The 16,576-nt window shown below is 38.8% G+C and overlaps 1 protein-coding gene and 1 pseudogene across 9 annotated transcripts in view; both read left to right on the top strand.

Annotated features, from left to right (window-relative positions):
• Ralyl (RALY RNA binding protein like) overlaps positions 1 to 16,576 on the top strand; it is an 816,282-nt gene that overhangs the window by 218,710 nt on the left and 580,996 nt on the right. The window lies entirely within an intron of this gene.
• Positions 844 to 2,020, top strand: LOC121432411 (annotated as a pseudogene).

Genomic DNA, 16,576 nt, shown 5'->3' with positions numbered 1-16,576 from the left:
TACCTATTATGAATAACAATGACTGTCTGAATTGGTGAATTGAACCAGCACAAATTCATCATTTTGTGGTTCCTGTAATTAATGAGTCAAGGCTCTGTGTAGCCAATATTTCCATATTGGCATGATTTTCTATTGGCATACAAAAGAGTTTCAAAGTAGCCCATAATTTGTTATCAAGGTTTTATTTTTTAGGGGATAAACTTAGAGAAATAGTAGCAATCTTCAGTCCTATGTGTACTGGGAACTGGAACTGAATACAGCAGCCAAGAGGCACACACACACTTTTGTCTGCATTTACAGAGCATGAGACCTTGCCCAAAGTGGGCCAATATCTTGAAAGCTATTTCCCACAGTACCTCCCCCACTGTCTAAATAAGAGTGTTCTAAGCATAATACAAAACTATATACAACAAGAACAAATATCAAGTATTGCCCAGGAAAAAGAAGATGCTTGAACATATAAAAATTAGAATTACAACCAGCATCAAACAAGAAACATATACTAAATGTTTCAATAGTTATCCTATTCTAAGTAGTCTAAGTTTTCAACCCCAATCATGCTTCACATCAACAGAATCCTAAATTATTTAGATGTCATAGTCTACAGCTCTTTCAAATGTTTGACTATTTACTATCAATGTGGAATACAGTCTCTAAGCATCTAGAGAACCTGATTACTCTAACTATAAGTTTGACAAACATGGATGACTATTGACCTATAGTTCTTAATACCTTTATAGCTTAAAGTTAAGACATCATATTAAAAAAAATTAAATAATTGGGAAGGAAGCTGCCGCCTTTCCTCCCACCCTGCCATGTGAGGCTACGGTGCACAATTAAAGAATGTCATGGGTTCCACTGGGAAAAGTCCTCCTGTGGAATGTCATCCAGCATACAGATGCTCACAATAAGATTCAGGAGGAATCTAACATGTGGAAAATCAGAGAACTAGAGAAGCAAATGGAGGATGCTTACCAGGGCACCAGAAGGAACATGGTACCCAGCAGCTCAAGTTGGATGAGAAGTGATGATTTTGAGGAAGAAAGTCAGAGAGACTACTGGAGGCCAAAAAAATGAAATTTCTGGGGCCCTGGAAGATGATTTTCTTAAGGCTAAATCCTGGAACAAGAAGTTATATGAGTATGAATCCAACATGCCAGACATGTTGGGGTCAAAGTGGTTATAAAGAGTTGTATCCTGAAGAGTTTGAAACAGACTGTAGTGACCAGCAGGACATTACCAATGGGGGAAAAAAATCTCCCCAGGTAAAAGCATCTGCTCACGAATCCCGCAAACATAAGAAGTCAAAGAAATCCCATAAAAGAAGCAGAAAAAACAGTCCCCCCCCCCCCCAAAAAAAAGGAAGCTATGGACATAGCAGCAGATTCCTCAAGTGAGTTCTCAGAAGAAACTGGAGCTTCTAGTACCAGGAAAAGGAAGCAACCACACAGGAGCAAGAAAAAAGCCAGGAAAAGGTCTCCTAAAAGAGTTTTACCTTGAGATCTCAGTAGTAAATGGCAATGGGTTTTTGATCCTACTGCACATACTGGCTTTGTGGGAGCTTAGACTGTATGGATGCTCACCTTACTAGACCTGGATGGAGGTGGGCGGTCCTTGGACTTCCCACAGGGCAGGGAAACCTGATTGCTCTTTGGGCTGACAAGGGAGGAGGACTTGATTAGGGGAGGGTGAGGGGAATGGGAGGCGGTGGAGGGGAAGATACAGAAATCTGAAATAAATAAATAAATAAATAAATACATAAATAAATACATAAATAAATAAATAATAAAGTTTTACCTTTAGGGGGAGAAAGGGCTACTTCCCAGTCAGATAATTCAGCAGATAGCAGTTCTGAGGAAATCGAGGAAAGAGACACTAAGAAAATCAAAAGGGAAAAAAAAAGGGGGAAAGTGTTCATGTTCCTGTGGTTAGCCCTGAAGTACAGGAGAGGACGAGCAAGCGAAGGAATTGGAAAGTGGCTACAGATGCAAGGTCTGCTGAAAGCTCAGAAGATGACTAAGTGGGAAAGCAGCCATCCTGCTTCCCACAGACTCTGCTTGTCTGCAGCTCTTAACAGTGGGGTTTGCTAGTGACTCCTTCAGCACAGGAGTCAGAGGTCAGAGTTGTCCTACCTACTTTTTACTCCATCCCCTTTTATTGTTAATTGGGAATCTGATATTTTGTTAAGGTTTCTTGAAGAGATTATTTTTTGCAATTAATCACTTAGGGTAGAATATCTATACAGCAAATTAAAGAACCCAGAAAGTAATGATCAGGGTACACCAATTGGAATGTTGAATTTGGGGGAATCAAGGGTCTGGGATGAAGAAAGGATTGAAGTCGTGCCAGACAGAATAGTCTGACAAGGAAAACTTGCTATTTATACAGCTGACTTCAGCTTTGGTGCTTTGATTCTTCTATAGTTGGGCCCTACATGTATCTAATTTACTTAGTGAGGAAATGGGTATAAGAACAAACCTTTTCCCTTCATGGTAGGAGCCACAGCTGCCGGCTAAGTAATGTAGGGTTTTCTGCCTAATTTCTCTGCTGATCAGGGTCTACCCTGATCATAACCCAAACATAACAGTAACTGGATAGTAATTGGTTTTCTAGTTCCATTGCTTTATATTGCCTGAATGGGCTTGTGTTTGAAATTATTTGTTCAGTTGTCCTGTCTATCAAATGGTAAGAATTAGGAAGTAGTCACATTGCTAATGATGCTTTCAAAGAGATTCAACCATCTAAATGTTTGTTTTTTTGTTTGTTTGTTTGTTTTTTTTCTTTTTGCCTAGTTGGGGATTGAACTGAAGGCCTTGCACATACTAGGCAAGTGCTCTATCACTGAACCATACCCCCAGCCCTATTATTTCCCAGTTTTTTTTGTTTTGTTTTTCGAAACAGGGTTTCTCTGTAGTTTTGGAGCTTGTCCTGGAACTAGCTCTTATAGACCAGGCTGACCTCCAACTCACAGAGATTAGCCTATCTATGCCTCCCAAGTGCTGGGATTAAAGGCGAGTGCCACCACCGCCCAGCTTCCTTGTTCATTTCTAATTCTGTTAATGAATTTTAGTTTCCCTGAAACCAGATGAATCAATTCCAAAATGAAACACACTCTCAAGGACAGACCTAGTTCTTCCCAGTCTGACTTTGTGCTATGATGATCAAGAACATATTATTTTCCCCTGCTATACTGTGATCTTGATAGTAAAGAAACCAAAATACCACTGAAAAGTGGCTGGTAGTTGACTTTTCATTAAGAGGAAAGATAAGTGACATTGTCAGGGTTTTTGTTTTTGAGGATGTCACTTTTGGAACTGAGTAGAAAGCACACAAGCTCAGACTTAAGACTGGGTCATGGTTCTGCCACTGATTGATGAGTTCTAAAGCAGGTTAAGTTAACCTCCAGGCCTTACTTTTGCATGTGTAATACAGAAATACTTCATGGTTAGCGTGAGACACCAGCAATAAAACACTACTATGCTGACATCCCATGAAGTATCATTTTATAGTTTAACTAAATTTGTGCTCTTTATATACATACTTCTAATAAACTACTTGTTTTTAAAATAAAAAAAATAATCTTTAAAGAAATGTGCAGAAAATGAGGACAATGACTTCAAAATGTAAATAGTACATAAGTATTTTGATAAGAAGTAGAAATGTATAGTCCAATATGATAAATATATCCTAAAATTGCATCAGTATACAAAATATCTTTAGCAGAGGTAGAAACCTCCATGCACACATATGGCAAAATGACTTTACATAGATACACAAATATTGTAAACAGAAATAGGAGCATATTCAAAATAATAAGTATAATTTGCATTTGTATCAATATACAAGAATCTCTACCAATGTAAATTGCCTATAAACAATAGCTCACAAGTATTCTCATTATTATTCACTATTATTATTAATGTGAGTAAGCTTGTATTTATTATTGTCCCATCCCATCCATTCCCCATTTTTTTCAAGAGAGATCCTTGAGCCTAATTCTTTTCCACCCTCAAGCCTATACCAGTTATAATCAACCCTAATAATAGCACTAACCCTGAGTACAAACTTTGTTGGGAGAAGGGACATTGTTTTCTAGCATCATATCCAACTGTCATGGGGGACAATATTATTTCTATGTGATCCTGTAAAAACTAAAATGATAGTTAAGTTTCAGGACGACTGTCTTGCATAATTGCAGATAGTCTCTGAGTAGTCCGTAGGGTATTTCGTAAGTTCTTATTTGAAATTCTGGCCATAGTGTTGTAAAAGAGGTGCACCATGTCAGGTAGCCAAGTTGGAATCTTGTTGATCAGTTTGTAACCAAAACCTATCTTAAAGGGTACTATCAGCATAATGACATCATATCACTCAGGTAGAATCCTTTTTTTTGTGGGGCCCCATCGTCCTTCTGGAAACATCACAGAAAAATTTATTATGCACTGTGGAAAACTTAAACATTATTCTTATAGACATATCTTCAATGAAAGGTAATATAGAGACAAAAATGGGTAAGGAGAGAAGTAAATTTTTTAAAGTAGAGTTTTGATAATATTAGCCCCTAAATTTTATCTGTCTTCTGTCCAACACCAAGTGGCTCCTGATAAGAGCCATAAACTCTGAGGTTCTTTTTTTCTTTTAGCACATGCTTGCATTTAGAAAAGGATAGTCACTGTCAAACTCCAAAGCCAGCTTTGATTTTTTTTTGTTTGTTTGTTTCTTTGTTTTTATTCAAGATTGCTTTGGTAAACATTGAAGAAGTTGAGGAAGGTACAAGAAGATAAAAAGACCAAATTCACTGGGGAACAGAATTAACATTTCAAAGTGATTATATTATTGATTATGATCTACAGATTCAGTGTAATCTTCCTTAAAATACCGATCACATTTTCCACAATTCTTTTTTTTTATTGAGAAAAGGAGAAAAGAAAAAAAAACAAGTTTCCACCTCCTCCCAGCCTCTCATTTCCCTCCACCTCCTCCCAACCTTCTACCCCTCCACCCATCCTTCTCCCACAACCCCCACTCCTCTCCCCGTCCCTCTCCAATCCAAGGAGAAGTCAGGGTTCCCTACCCTGTGGTAAGTCCTAGGTCCTCCCCCTCCGTCCATATCTAAGAAGGTGAACATCCAAACTGGCTAGGCTCCCACAAAGCCAGCACATTAAGTAGGATCAAACCCCGTGCCATTGTCCATGGGTTCTCATCAGCCCTCATTGTTCGCCATGTTCAGAGAGTCCGGTTTTATCCCATGCTTTTTGAGTCACAGTCCAGCTGGCCTTGGTGAGCTCCCAGTAGATCAGCTCAACTGTCTCAGTGGGTGGGTGCACCCCTCGTGGTGCCGACTTCTTTGTTCATGTTCTCCCTCCTTCTGCTCCTCATTGGGACCTTGGGAGCTCAGTCCAGTGCTCCAGTGTGGGTCTCTGTCTCTATCTCCATCCATCACCAGATGAAGGTTCTATGATGATATGCAAGATATTCGTCAGTATTGCTCTAGGATAGGGTCATTTCAGGTTACCTATCCTCAGCTGCCGAAGGAACTGACTGGGGGCCTCAGCTTGGGCACCTGGGAGCCCCTCTAGGTTCAAGTCTCTTGCCCACCCTAAAGTGGCTCCCTTAACTAAGAATTGTGTTTCCGTGCTCCCCTATGCAACCTTCCTTTATCCTAATCCTCCTGTATCCCTAAGTCCCCCCTCCTTCCCTTCTCACTTTTCTCTCCCGATCTCCCCTTACCCCCATCCCACCCCACCCCCAAGATCCAAATTTTCTCCCCAGCAATTTTGTCTACTTCCCTTAGCCAAGAGGATAACTATATGTTTTTCCTTGGGTTCACCTTCTTACTTAGCTTCTTTAGCTAAGGTCTTTATGACCCTTATTTATGGCTAGAAACCAATTATGAGTGAGTACTTCCCATGTTCATCTTTTTGGGTCTGGGATACCTCACTCAGGATAGTGTTTTCTATTTCCATCCATTTGCATGCAAAATTCGAGAACTCATTGTTTTTTACCGCAGCGTAGTACTTTAGTGTGTATATATTCCATACTTTCTTCATCCATTCTTCCATTGATGGGCATCTCGGTTGTTTCCAGGTTCTGGCTATTACAAATAATACTTCTGTGAACATAGTTGAACAAATGCTTTTGTCATATGATAGAGCATCTCTTGGGTATATTCCCAAGAGTGGAATTGCTGGGTCCAGGGGTAGGCTGATCCAGAATTTCCTGAGAAACCGAAACACTGACTTCCAAAGTGGTTGCACAAGATTGCATTGGCACCAGCAATGTATGAGGGTACCCCTTCCTCCACAGCCTCTCCAGCAAAGGCTATCCTTGGTGTTTTTGACTTTAGCCATTCTGACAGGTGTAAGATGATATCTAAAAGTTGTTTTGATTTGCATTTCCCTGATTGCTAAGGAAGTTGAGCATGACCTTAAGGGTCTTTTGGCCATTTGAACTTCTTCTGTTGAGAATTCTCTGTTCAGTTCAGTGTCCCATTTTTTAATTGGGTTAATTAGCATGTTAAAGTCTAGTTTTTGAGTTCTCTATATATTTTGGAGATCAGACCTTTGTCTGTTGAGGGGTTGGTGAAGATCTTCTCCCAGTCAGTAGGTTGCCTTTGTGTCTTAGTGACAGTGTCCTTTGCTTTACAGAAGCTTCTCAGTTTAAGTAGGTCCCATTTATTCAATGTTGCCCTTAATGTCTGTGCTTCTGGGGTTATACATAGGAAGCAATCTCCTGTGCCCATCTGTTGTAGGGTATTTCCCACTTTCTCTTCTATCAGGTTCAGTGTGTTCAGACTGATATTGAGGTCTTTAATCCATTTGGACTTGAGCTTTGTGCACGGTGATAGATATGGGTCTATTTTCATTCTTCTACAGGTTGACATCCAGTTGCACCAGCACCATTTGTTGAAGATGCTTTGTTTCTTCCATTGTATACTTTTAGCTCCTTTATCTAAGATGAGGTGTTCATAGGTTTGTGGGATAAAATCCAGGTCTTCTATACGATTCCGTTAGTCGACTTCTCTGTTTATATGCCAGTACCACACTGTTTTCATTACTGTAGCTCTGTAACAGAGTTTGAAGTCAGGGATGGTAATGCCTCCAGAAGATCCTTTATTGTATAGGATAGTTTTGGCTATCCTGGGTTTTTTGTTTTTCCATATAAAGTTGATTATTTTCCTCTCAAGATCTGTGAAGAATTTTGATGGGATCTTGATGGGGATTGCATTGAATCTATAAATTGCCTTTGGTAGAATTGCCATTTTTACTATGGTGATCCTCCCGATCCAAGAGCAAGGGCGATCCTTCAATTTTTCTGGTATCCCCTTCACTTTCTTTCTTCAATGCCTTATAGTTCTTGTCAAATAGATCTTTCACTTCCTTGGTTAGATTTACCCCAAGATATTTTATGCTGTTTGTGGGTATTGTGAATGGTGAAGCTTCTCTGATTTCCCTCTCTGCTTCCATATCCGTTGTGTATAAGAGGGCGACTGATTTTTTGGAGTTGATCTTGTATCCTGCCACATTACTAAAGGTGTTTATCAGCAGTAGGCAGCAGTAGGAGTTCTTTGGTGGAGTTTTTGGGGTCGCTTATGTACACTATCATATCATCTGCAAATATCGAAAGTTTAACTTCTTCCTTTCCAATTCGAATTCCCTTGATCCCATTATGTTGTCCTATTGCTATTGCTAGAACTTCAAGCACTGTATTGAAGAGGTATGGCGAGAGTGGACAGCCTTGTCTTGTTCCTTAGTTAAGTGGGATGGCTTTGAGTTTCTCTCCATTTAATTTGGTGTTAGCTGTCGGCTTGCTGTATATAGCTTTTATTATATTTAGGTAGGACCCTTGTATCCCTAATCTATCCAAGACTTTTAACATAAATAGATGTTGAATTTTGTCAAAAGCTTTTTCAGCATCTAATGAAATGATCATATGTTTTTTTCTTTCAGTTTATTTATATGCTGGATTACATTGATAGATTTTCGTATGTTGAACCAGCCCTGCATCTCAGGAATGAAGCCTACTTGATCATAGTGGATAATTTTTCGGATGTGTTCTTGGATTCGGTTTGGCAGTATTTTGTTGAGGATTTTTGCGTCGATGTTCATGAGTGAGATACGCCTGTAATACTCTTTCCTGGTTGAGTCTTTGTGTGGTTTTGGTATCAGAGTAACTGTAGCTTCATAAAAGGATTTTGGTAATGACCCTTCTGTTTCTATATTTTGGAATACATTAAGGAGTATAGGTATTAGGTCTTCTTGGAAGTTCTGGTAAAATTCCGCATTGAAACCATGTGGTCCTGGGCTTTTTTTGGTAGGGAGGTTTTTGATAACAGCTTCTAATTCTTCGCGACTAACAGGTCTGTTTAGATTGTTCACCTGCTCCTGGTTTAATTTTGGTAAATGGTATTTATCTAAAAAAAGTGTCCATTTCTTTTACATTTTCCAGTTGTGTGTCATACAGGCTTTTGTAGTGAGATCTATGACTCTCTGAATTTCCTCTGTGTCTGTGGTTATGTCCCCCTTTTCATTTCTGATCTTATTAATTTGTGTATTCTCTCTCTGTTGTTTGATTAGTTTGGATAGGGGTTTATCAATCTTGTTGATTTTCTCCAGGAACCAGCTTTTTGTTTCATTGATTCTTTGGATTGTTTTCTGTGTTTCTATTTTGTTGATTTCAGCCCTCAGTTTGATTATTTCCAGTCTTCTAATCCTCCTAGGTGGGTCTGCTTCTTTTTTTTTTTTCTAGAGCTTTCAGGTGGGCTGTTAAGTCTCCAATATGTGCTTTCTCTGTTTTCTTTAAGTGGGCACTTAGTGCTATGATCTTTCCTCTTAGGACTGCTTTCATAGTGTCCCATAAGTTCGAGTATGTTGTTTCTTTATTTTCATTGAATTCAAGGAAGACTTTAATTTCTTTCTTTATTTCTTCCTTAATCCAGGTATGGTTCAGTAGTTGACTGTTCAGTTTCCATGAGTTTGTAGGCTTTCTGGCGGTAGCATTGTTGTTGCATTCTAACTTTAATCCATGGTGATCTGATAAGACACAGGTGGTTACTAATATTTTTTTGTAACTGTGTAAGTTAGCTTTGTTATCGAGTATGTGGTCATTTTTCGAGAATGTTCCATGAGCTGCAGAGAAGAAGGTATATTCTTTCTTCTTTGGGTGGAATAATCTATAGATGTCTGTTAAGTCCATTTGATTCATTACCTCCATTAATTCTCTAACTTCTCTGTTAGGTTTCTGTCTGATTGACCTGTCCATTGGTGAGAGAGGAGTGTTGAAGTCTCCTACTATTAGTGTGTGCGGTTTGATGGCTGCCTTGAGTTTTAGTAGTGTTTCTTTTACGTACATGGGTGCTTTTATATTAGGGGCATAGATATTCAGGATTGAGACTTCTTCCTGATGGATTGTTCCTGTTATGAGTATAAAATGTCTCTCTCCATCTCTTCTGATTGATTTAAGTTTGAAGTCAACTTTGTTAGAAATTAGTATGGCCACACCTGCTTGTTTCTTAGGTCCATTTGCTTGATAAACCTTTTCCCATCCCTTCACTCTGAGTAGGTGCCTGTCTTTGGGTTGAGGTGTGTTTCTTGTAGACAGCAGAATGTTGGATCCTGTTTTCGTATCCAATCTCTTAGCCTGTGCCTTTTTATTTGTGAGTTGAGTCCATTGACATTAAGTGATATTAATGACCAGTGGTTTTTAACTCCGGTCACTTTTTTAGTAGTAGGGTTTGTGTGTTTCCCTTCTTTTAGTTGTGCTGGTGAAGGGTCTCTAGATGTTTGAGTTATTGTGGTCATTGTTGGACTCCTTTTTTAGTGATTTTCCTTCTATTACTTTCTGTAAGGCTGGATTTGTGGCTATGTATTGTTTAAATTTGTTTTTATCCTGGGAAATTTTGTTTTCTCCATTAATAGTGAACGAAAGCTTGGCTGGATATAGTAGTCTGGGCTTGCATCCATGGTCTCTTAGTTTTTGCAGTACATCTATCCTGGACCTTCTGGCTTTCATGGTTTCCATAGAGAAGTCAGCTGTAAGTCTGATAGGTTTACCTTTATAAGTAACTTGGCCTTTTTCCTTTGTGGCTCTTAATATTCTTTCTTTATTCTGTATATTTTGTGTTTTGATTATTATATGGCGAGGGGATTTTTTTTTTTTTTGATGCAGCCTAAAAGGTGTTCTGTATGCTTCTTGAACATTCATAGGTACATCTTTCTTCAGGTTGGGAAAGTTTTCTTTTATAATTTTATTAAGTACATTTTCTGGACCGTTGAGCTGCACTTCTCCTTCGTCTACTCCAATTATTCTTTGGTTTGGTCTTTTTATTGTGTCCCATATTTCCTGAATGTTTTGTGATGAGTGTTTGTTGGACTTGCTGTTTTCTTTGATCAGTGCGTTCATTTTCTCTATGTTATCCTCATAATCTTATAATCTTACTTCTATCTCTTGTATTCTGCTGGATATGCTTGTTTCTGTAGTCTCTATTCGTTTACCTAGATTTTCCATGTCCAGCCGGCCCTCTGTTTGTGTTTTCTTCTTTGCCTCCATTTCAGTATTCAAGTCATGAACTGTTTCCATTATATGCTTGATTGTTTTTCCTTGGTTTCCTAGGGTTTCATTCACTGATTTACTCAATTACTTGAACTTTCTGTTAAACTTCTCATCCATTTCTATAAGGGCGTTTTTTATATGCTGTTTAAGGGTGTCAATCACTTTCATGAAGTCAGTTTTTTCTACTTCTTCTTGATTAAGGTGTTCATGTCCTCCTGTTGTGAGGTCGCTTGCTTCTGGTGGTTTTGTGTTGTTTTTCAGATTGTTGGGTGAATTCTTTTTTTTTTTATTGCGAAAAGAAAAAAAAAACATAAACAAAAAACAAGTTTCCACCTCCTCCCAGCCTCCCATTTCCCTTCCCCTCCTCCCACCCTTCTCCCCATCCTCCCACCCTTCTCCCCCTCCCCCCACTCCTCTCCCCCTCCCTCTCCAGTCCACAGAGCAGTCCTGGTTCCCTGCCCTGTGTTAAGTCCTAGGTCCTCCCCCCTCTGTCCATATCTAGGAAGGTGAACATCCAAACTGGCTAGGCTCCCACAAAGCCAGCACATTAAGTAGGATCAAAACCCCCTGCCATTGTCCTTGGTGTCTTATCAGCCCTCTTTGTTCACCATGTTCAGAGACTCCAGTTTTATCCCATGCTTTTTCGGTCACAGTCCAGCTGGCCTTGGTGAGCTCCCCGTAGATCAGCTCCACTGTCTCAGTGGGTGGATGCACGCCTCGTGGTCCCGACTTCTTTGCTCATGTTCTCCCTCCTTCTGCTCCTCCTTGGGACCTTGGGAGCTCAGTCCAGTGCTCCTGTGTGGGTCTCTGTCTCTATCTCTATCCATCACCAGATGAAAATTCTATGATGATAGGCAAGATATTCGTCAGTATTGCTCTAGGATAGGGTCATTTCAGGTTCCCAATCCTCAGCTGCCCGAGGAACTAACTGGGAACCTCATCTTGGGCACTAGGGAGCCCCTCTCGGTTCAAGTCTCTTGCCCACCCTAAAGTGGATCCCTTAACTAAGAATTGTGGTTCCGTGCTCCCCTATCCACATTTCCTTTATCCCAATTCTCATGTTTCCCAGGTCCCCCCTCCTTCCCTTCTACCTTTTCTCTCCCCATCTCCCCTTACCCCCATCCCACCCCCCCCCCTCCCAAGATCCCATTTTCTCCCCAGAAATTTGGTCTACTTCCCTTAGCCAAGAGGACAACTATATGTTTTTCCTTGGGTTCACCTTCTTCCTTAGCTTCTTTAGGTACACCTATTGTAGACTCCGTGGTCCTTATTTATGGCTAGAAACCAATTATGAGTGAGTACATCCCATATTCATCTTTTTGGTTCTGGGACACCTCACTCAGGATAGTGTTTTCTATTTCCATCCATTTGCATCCAAAATTCGAGAAGTCATTGTTTTTTACCGCAGCGTAGTACTCTAGCGTGTATATATTCCATACTTTCTTCATCCATTCTTCCATTGAAGGGCATCTAGGTTGTTTCCAGGTTATGGCTATTACAAATAATACTGCTATGAACATAGTTGAACAAATGCTTTTGTCATTTGATAGAGCATCTCTTGGGTATATTCCCAAGAGTGGTATTGTTGGGTCCAGGGGTAAGTTGATCCCGAATTTCCTGAGAAACCGAAACACTGACTTCCACAGTGGTTGCACAAGATTGCATTCCCACCAGCAATGGATGAGGGTACCCGTTCTTCCACAGCCTCTCCAGCAAAGGTTATCCTTGGTGTTTTTGACTTTAGCCATTCTGACAGGTGTAAGATGATATCTCAAAGTTGTTTTGATTTGCATTTCCCTGATTGCTAAGGAAGTTGAGCACGACCTTAAGTGTCTTTTGGCCATTTGAACTTCTTCTGTTGAGAATTCTCTGTTCAGTTCAGTGCCCCATTTTTTAATTGGGTTAATTAGCATTTTAAAGTCTAGTTTTTTGAGTTCTCTATATATTTTGGAGATCAGACCTTTGTCTGTTGCGGGGTTGGTGAAGATCTTCTCCCAGTCAGTAGGTTGCCTTTGTGTCTTAGTGACCATGTCGTTTGCTTTACAGAAGCTTCTCAGTTTAAGTAGGTCCCATTTATTCAATGTTGCCCTTAATGTCTGTGCTTCTGGGGTTATACATAGGAAGCGATCTCCTGTGCCCATCTGTTGTAGGGTATTTCCCACTTTCTCTTCTATCAGGTTCAGTGTGTTCAGACTGATATTGAGGTCTTTAATCCATTTGGACTTGAGTTTTTTGCACGGTGAGAGATATGGGTCTATTTTCATTCTTCTACAGGTTGACATCCAGTTGTGCCAGCACCATTTGTTGAAGATGCTTTCTTTCTTCCATTGTATACTTTTAGCTCCTTTATCTAAGATGAGGTGTTCATAGGTTTGTGGGATTATATCCGGGTCTTCTATACGATTCCATTGGTCGACTTCTCTGTTTTTATGCCAGTACCACACTGTTTTCATTACTGTAGCTCTGTAATAGAGTTTGAAGTCAGGGATGGTAATGCCTCCAGAAGATCCTTTATTGTATAGGATTGTTTTGGCTATCCTGGGTTTTTTGTTTTTCCATATAAAATTGATTATTGTCTTCTCCAGATCTGTGAAGAATTTTGATGGGATCTTGATGGGGATTGCATTGAATCTATAAATTGCCATTGGTAGAATTGCCATTTTTACTATGTTGATCCTCCCAATTCAAGAGCAAGGGAGGTCCATCCATTTTTTGCTATCCTCTTCAATTTCTTTCTTCAATTGTCGTCTGCACATCTCTTCCTCCCAATACTCCCCTATGGATCTTCTTTTACAGGATCAGGTCTTCTTGCCCACTGATGTACCTTCCCAGTGATGTCACTCCCCAGTGATGTTTCTCCTGTTGTCCAGATCGGATCTCCATGCTCCATGGTTAGCTCGCAAACAAATGGCCCACCCTGCTTGCTTCAGGCAGGCTATGGAGACAAAGGAGCTACCGCCCTGCCCTTTGCCCTCCACTTCGGGTTTCATCCCAGAGCCCAAGCAGGCTGAGCTGGGAGGTGCTATGCTGCCAAAGAAGGGAGGGAGGGCGGGAGACAGGGGGTGGGGGGATCTGGATGTAAGCTGGATGGGATAGGAAGAGAGAGGAGGTATCAGGCAGTATAGCCCCAGTAGGATGACCAGGAAGTTTAGGCGGGCTGAGGTACATCTGAGTTCCCTGTTCCTGGCTGCTGCAGCACTCACTCACCACAATCACCAGCTTTGATTTTTAAGTGAGTCACAACTATTTTTATACTGAGTAGTACAAAGATATATATGGCTATGTAAGAAAATTTTACTCTGCTGAGAATATTGGTACTGTAGATTTCTCTTTGCTTGGTTTTCCTTCTGAATAGCTATCTTTTCTTCTTTAGGCATCTTATGTCCAGTCGCTTGACTTTTTGAAGATGATGGGTATTTTTCTGCAAAGACAAAAACAGAACTATGCCCCAACACTTATGAGGTTTTTACACAACCACAGTATTATCAATTCTGTGGATAAGCTGTCATTTCTCTTTATCAAGAGGTTTCTCCTTTTCAAACCAAATCTTGATTAATTTTGAAGGTATCCATAGCTTTTCAACTCCCATGGAAACAAGAGAGAAACCTCTTCCCCTAGGTAGCACTGCCCTGGTTTCCATTCTGAGGTCAACACATCCTTGAAATATATCAGCTGATTTAACGCATAAGTTTATTTTATTATCTAATATCTCTCTTCTGCCATTGTTTCTCATTAACATTAAGAAAATTCAAGGTTAATAAGGCTTTATGCAATCTATTTCTGATGCTATCTTTCATTCTTTTCTGTTTGCTTAACATATCCTTTATAGTTTGATTTGATCTTTCTATATTTCCTGACCTGTAGGATTGTGTGGTATGTCTGTAATATGCTTTATATTATAATAAGCAAAAAATTATTTTTTTTTCTTAGAGACATGAGCTGGATCATTGTCTGTCTTTATTTGTTCAGATATACCCATGATGGCCACAAGTTCTAGTAAATGTGTGATTACCAAATCAGCCTTTTCCGAACACAAATCAGTTTGTCCATTGAAAACTTGATTAGGGATCAATGGTATCATGTACATATTTTAAATTTTCAAATTCTACAAAGTGAAAAATATCCATCTGACAGATTTTATTTGTTTCTGTTTACTGTGTGATAGATTACCTGGCAGACCAGAATGAGGTCAGATTTGTGTTATGTGTATTAGATAGAGCTTATTCCTAATTATATCTTGAACCTGAATGAATAATGATGTCAGTTCTGTATCATCTGGTATATATCAGCAGTTTCAGTATGCAAAACAACTCTTTCAGCATTTTGTGAATCAGTAACTATAATGAGGGATTTTCTAAAATTCCTTACAACCATGAGATTGTAATTCTGACTTTTATATATAAGAATTATATAATATATAATATATAATATATAACCATATAATTCTGACTTTTATATATAAGTCTTTTTTCCATCTTACTTAAATCTTCTGATTTGCAGCTTGCCTTTCCTAATATATTTGCATCAATAATGAATGTAAGGGCTTCAATTTTTGATGTGTCATGTACAATGCAAAAAGGATCCAGTTACCTCTCTTTATAAGGTTAATTCTGTTGCTTTTAGGATAGGTGTTATTAATCTCTCACTGAAAATTAGTGCAAGCTTTTTTTTTTTGCCAGGGTTCATTGTCTTTCCATATTTTTAATTTTATTTTTAATAAAAGGTAGTATAATTTCTGCTGGGTCTTTTACTGCAATTTAATGAAGTCTCAATTTTCCTTTTATAATTAACTCAGAGACCTTTTCCACATAAGATTTCAATTTTTTACTTGGTTTCTGAGGTAAAAAGATCCATTCTAAGATGATATCTTCCCTTTGCATTAAACTTCCTGTTAGGAAATATTTGGATGGTAATATGACTACAAATGGTTTTAAGAATCAAATCCATATGATCCATATGTGCCTCCTGTAATTTCTTTTCAATCAAAGTCAATTTTTTTCTTGGCTTCAACTGTTAATTCCCTGGGACTACTTAAGTCTTTGTTAGCAACTAAGGTTTGCTTTGAATGAATTATTTGATCAGTTGTTATCACAGAGGTAGACTGTAGATTGAAAATATCTGCTAGAAAACTTTGGAAGTCATTGAGAGTCTGCAATTGTTCTTTCCTAATTTGTACCTTTTGTGTTCTACATTTCTGTAAACATATTTTGTAACCTGCACAGTTGATAGAATCTCCTCCTTTTTAGGAGCAATTTTTAATCCCCAACTAGGTAAAACTTTCTTATTTCCTCAACCATTCTTTCTAATGCATCTACATTTGAATCAGACAGAAGAATGCCATCCATGTAATGGCAAACTATAGATTCAGAAAATTGCTTACATATACTCCAATGGTTGACTTACAAAATATTGGCACAGGATGAGGATACTTAACATTCCCCCTTGAAGTATAACCTCCCTTGATATTTTCTAGTAGGCTGAAAATTGTTATAATTAGACACTGTGGATGCAAATTTTTCTCTGTCTTTTTTTCTTTTTGTAAAAGGTATAGTGAAGAAACAATTTTTTTAAATCAATACCTATAAGAGGTTATCCTTTAGCCAATAGGGAAGACAAATGAATTCCAGATTGTAGAGAGTGCATTAGTTGAATCATTTTATTAACAGTTCTTAGATCTGTCATCATTCTCCATTTTCTAGATTTCTTTTTAACAACATATAGAAGAGAATTCCAAGGGCTGGTTGATTCTTTAAAATGGTGAGCATCTAGTATTTCCTGTACCAGCTGTTCTAAAGTCTGCAGCTTCTCTGTTCAACACTGTTGTTTAACATGTATAGATTTTTTTAGTTAACCATTTTAAAGGTATGGCAGTTGATACCTCTGAATGTTTGGTAGTTGTTTTGTGTTTTTATACAGTCTGAATGGTTGGTGATTAATTTTTATAGTACCCTATAATATACTTCCCGGAAACATGAATTACTTTGTTTTCTTTTGGAGACTGTAGAAATACTACTCTCGATATTCTGTT

Source organism: Microtus oregoni, unplaced genomic scaffold (assembly GCF_018167655.1).
Source record: "Microtus oregoni isolate MIOR12 unplaced genomic scaffold, Mior012 000034F_ref0000314, whole genome shotgun sequence".
NCBI lineage: Eukaryota > Metazoa > Chordata > Mammalia > Rodentia > Cricetidae > Microtus > Microtus oregoni.
This window is presented reverse-complemented; position numbering and strand designations above follow the sequence as displayed.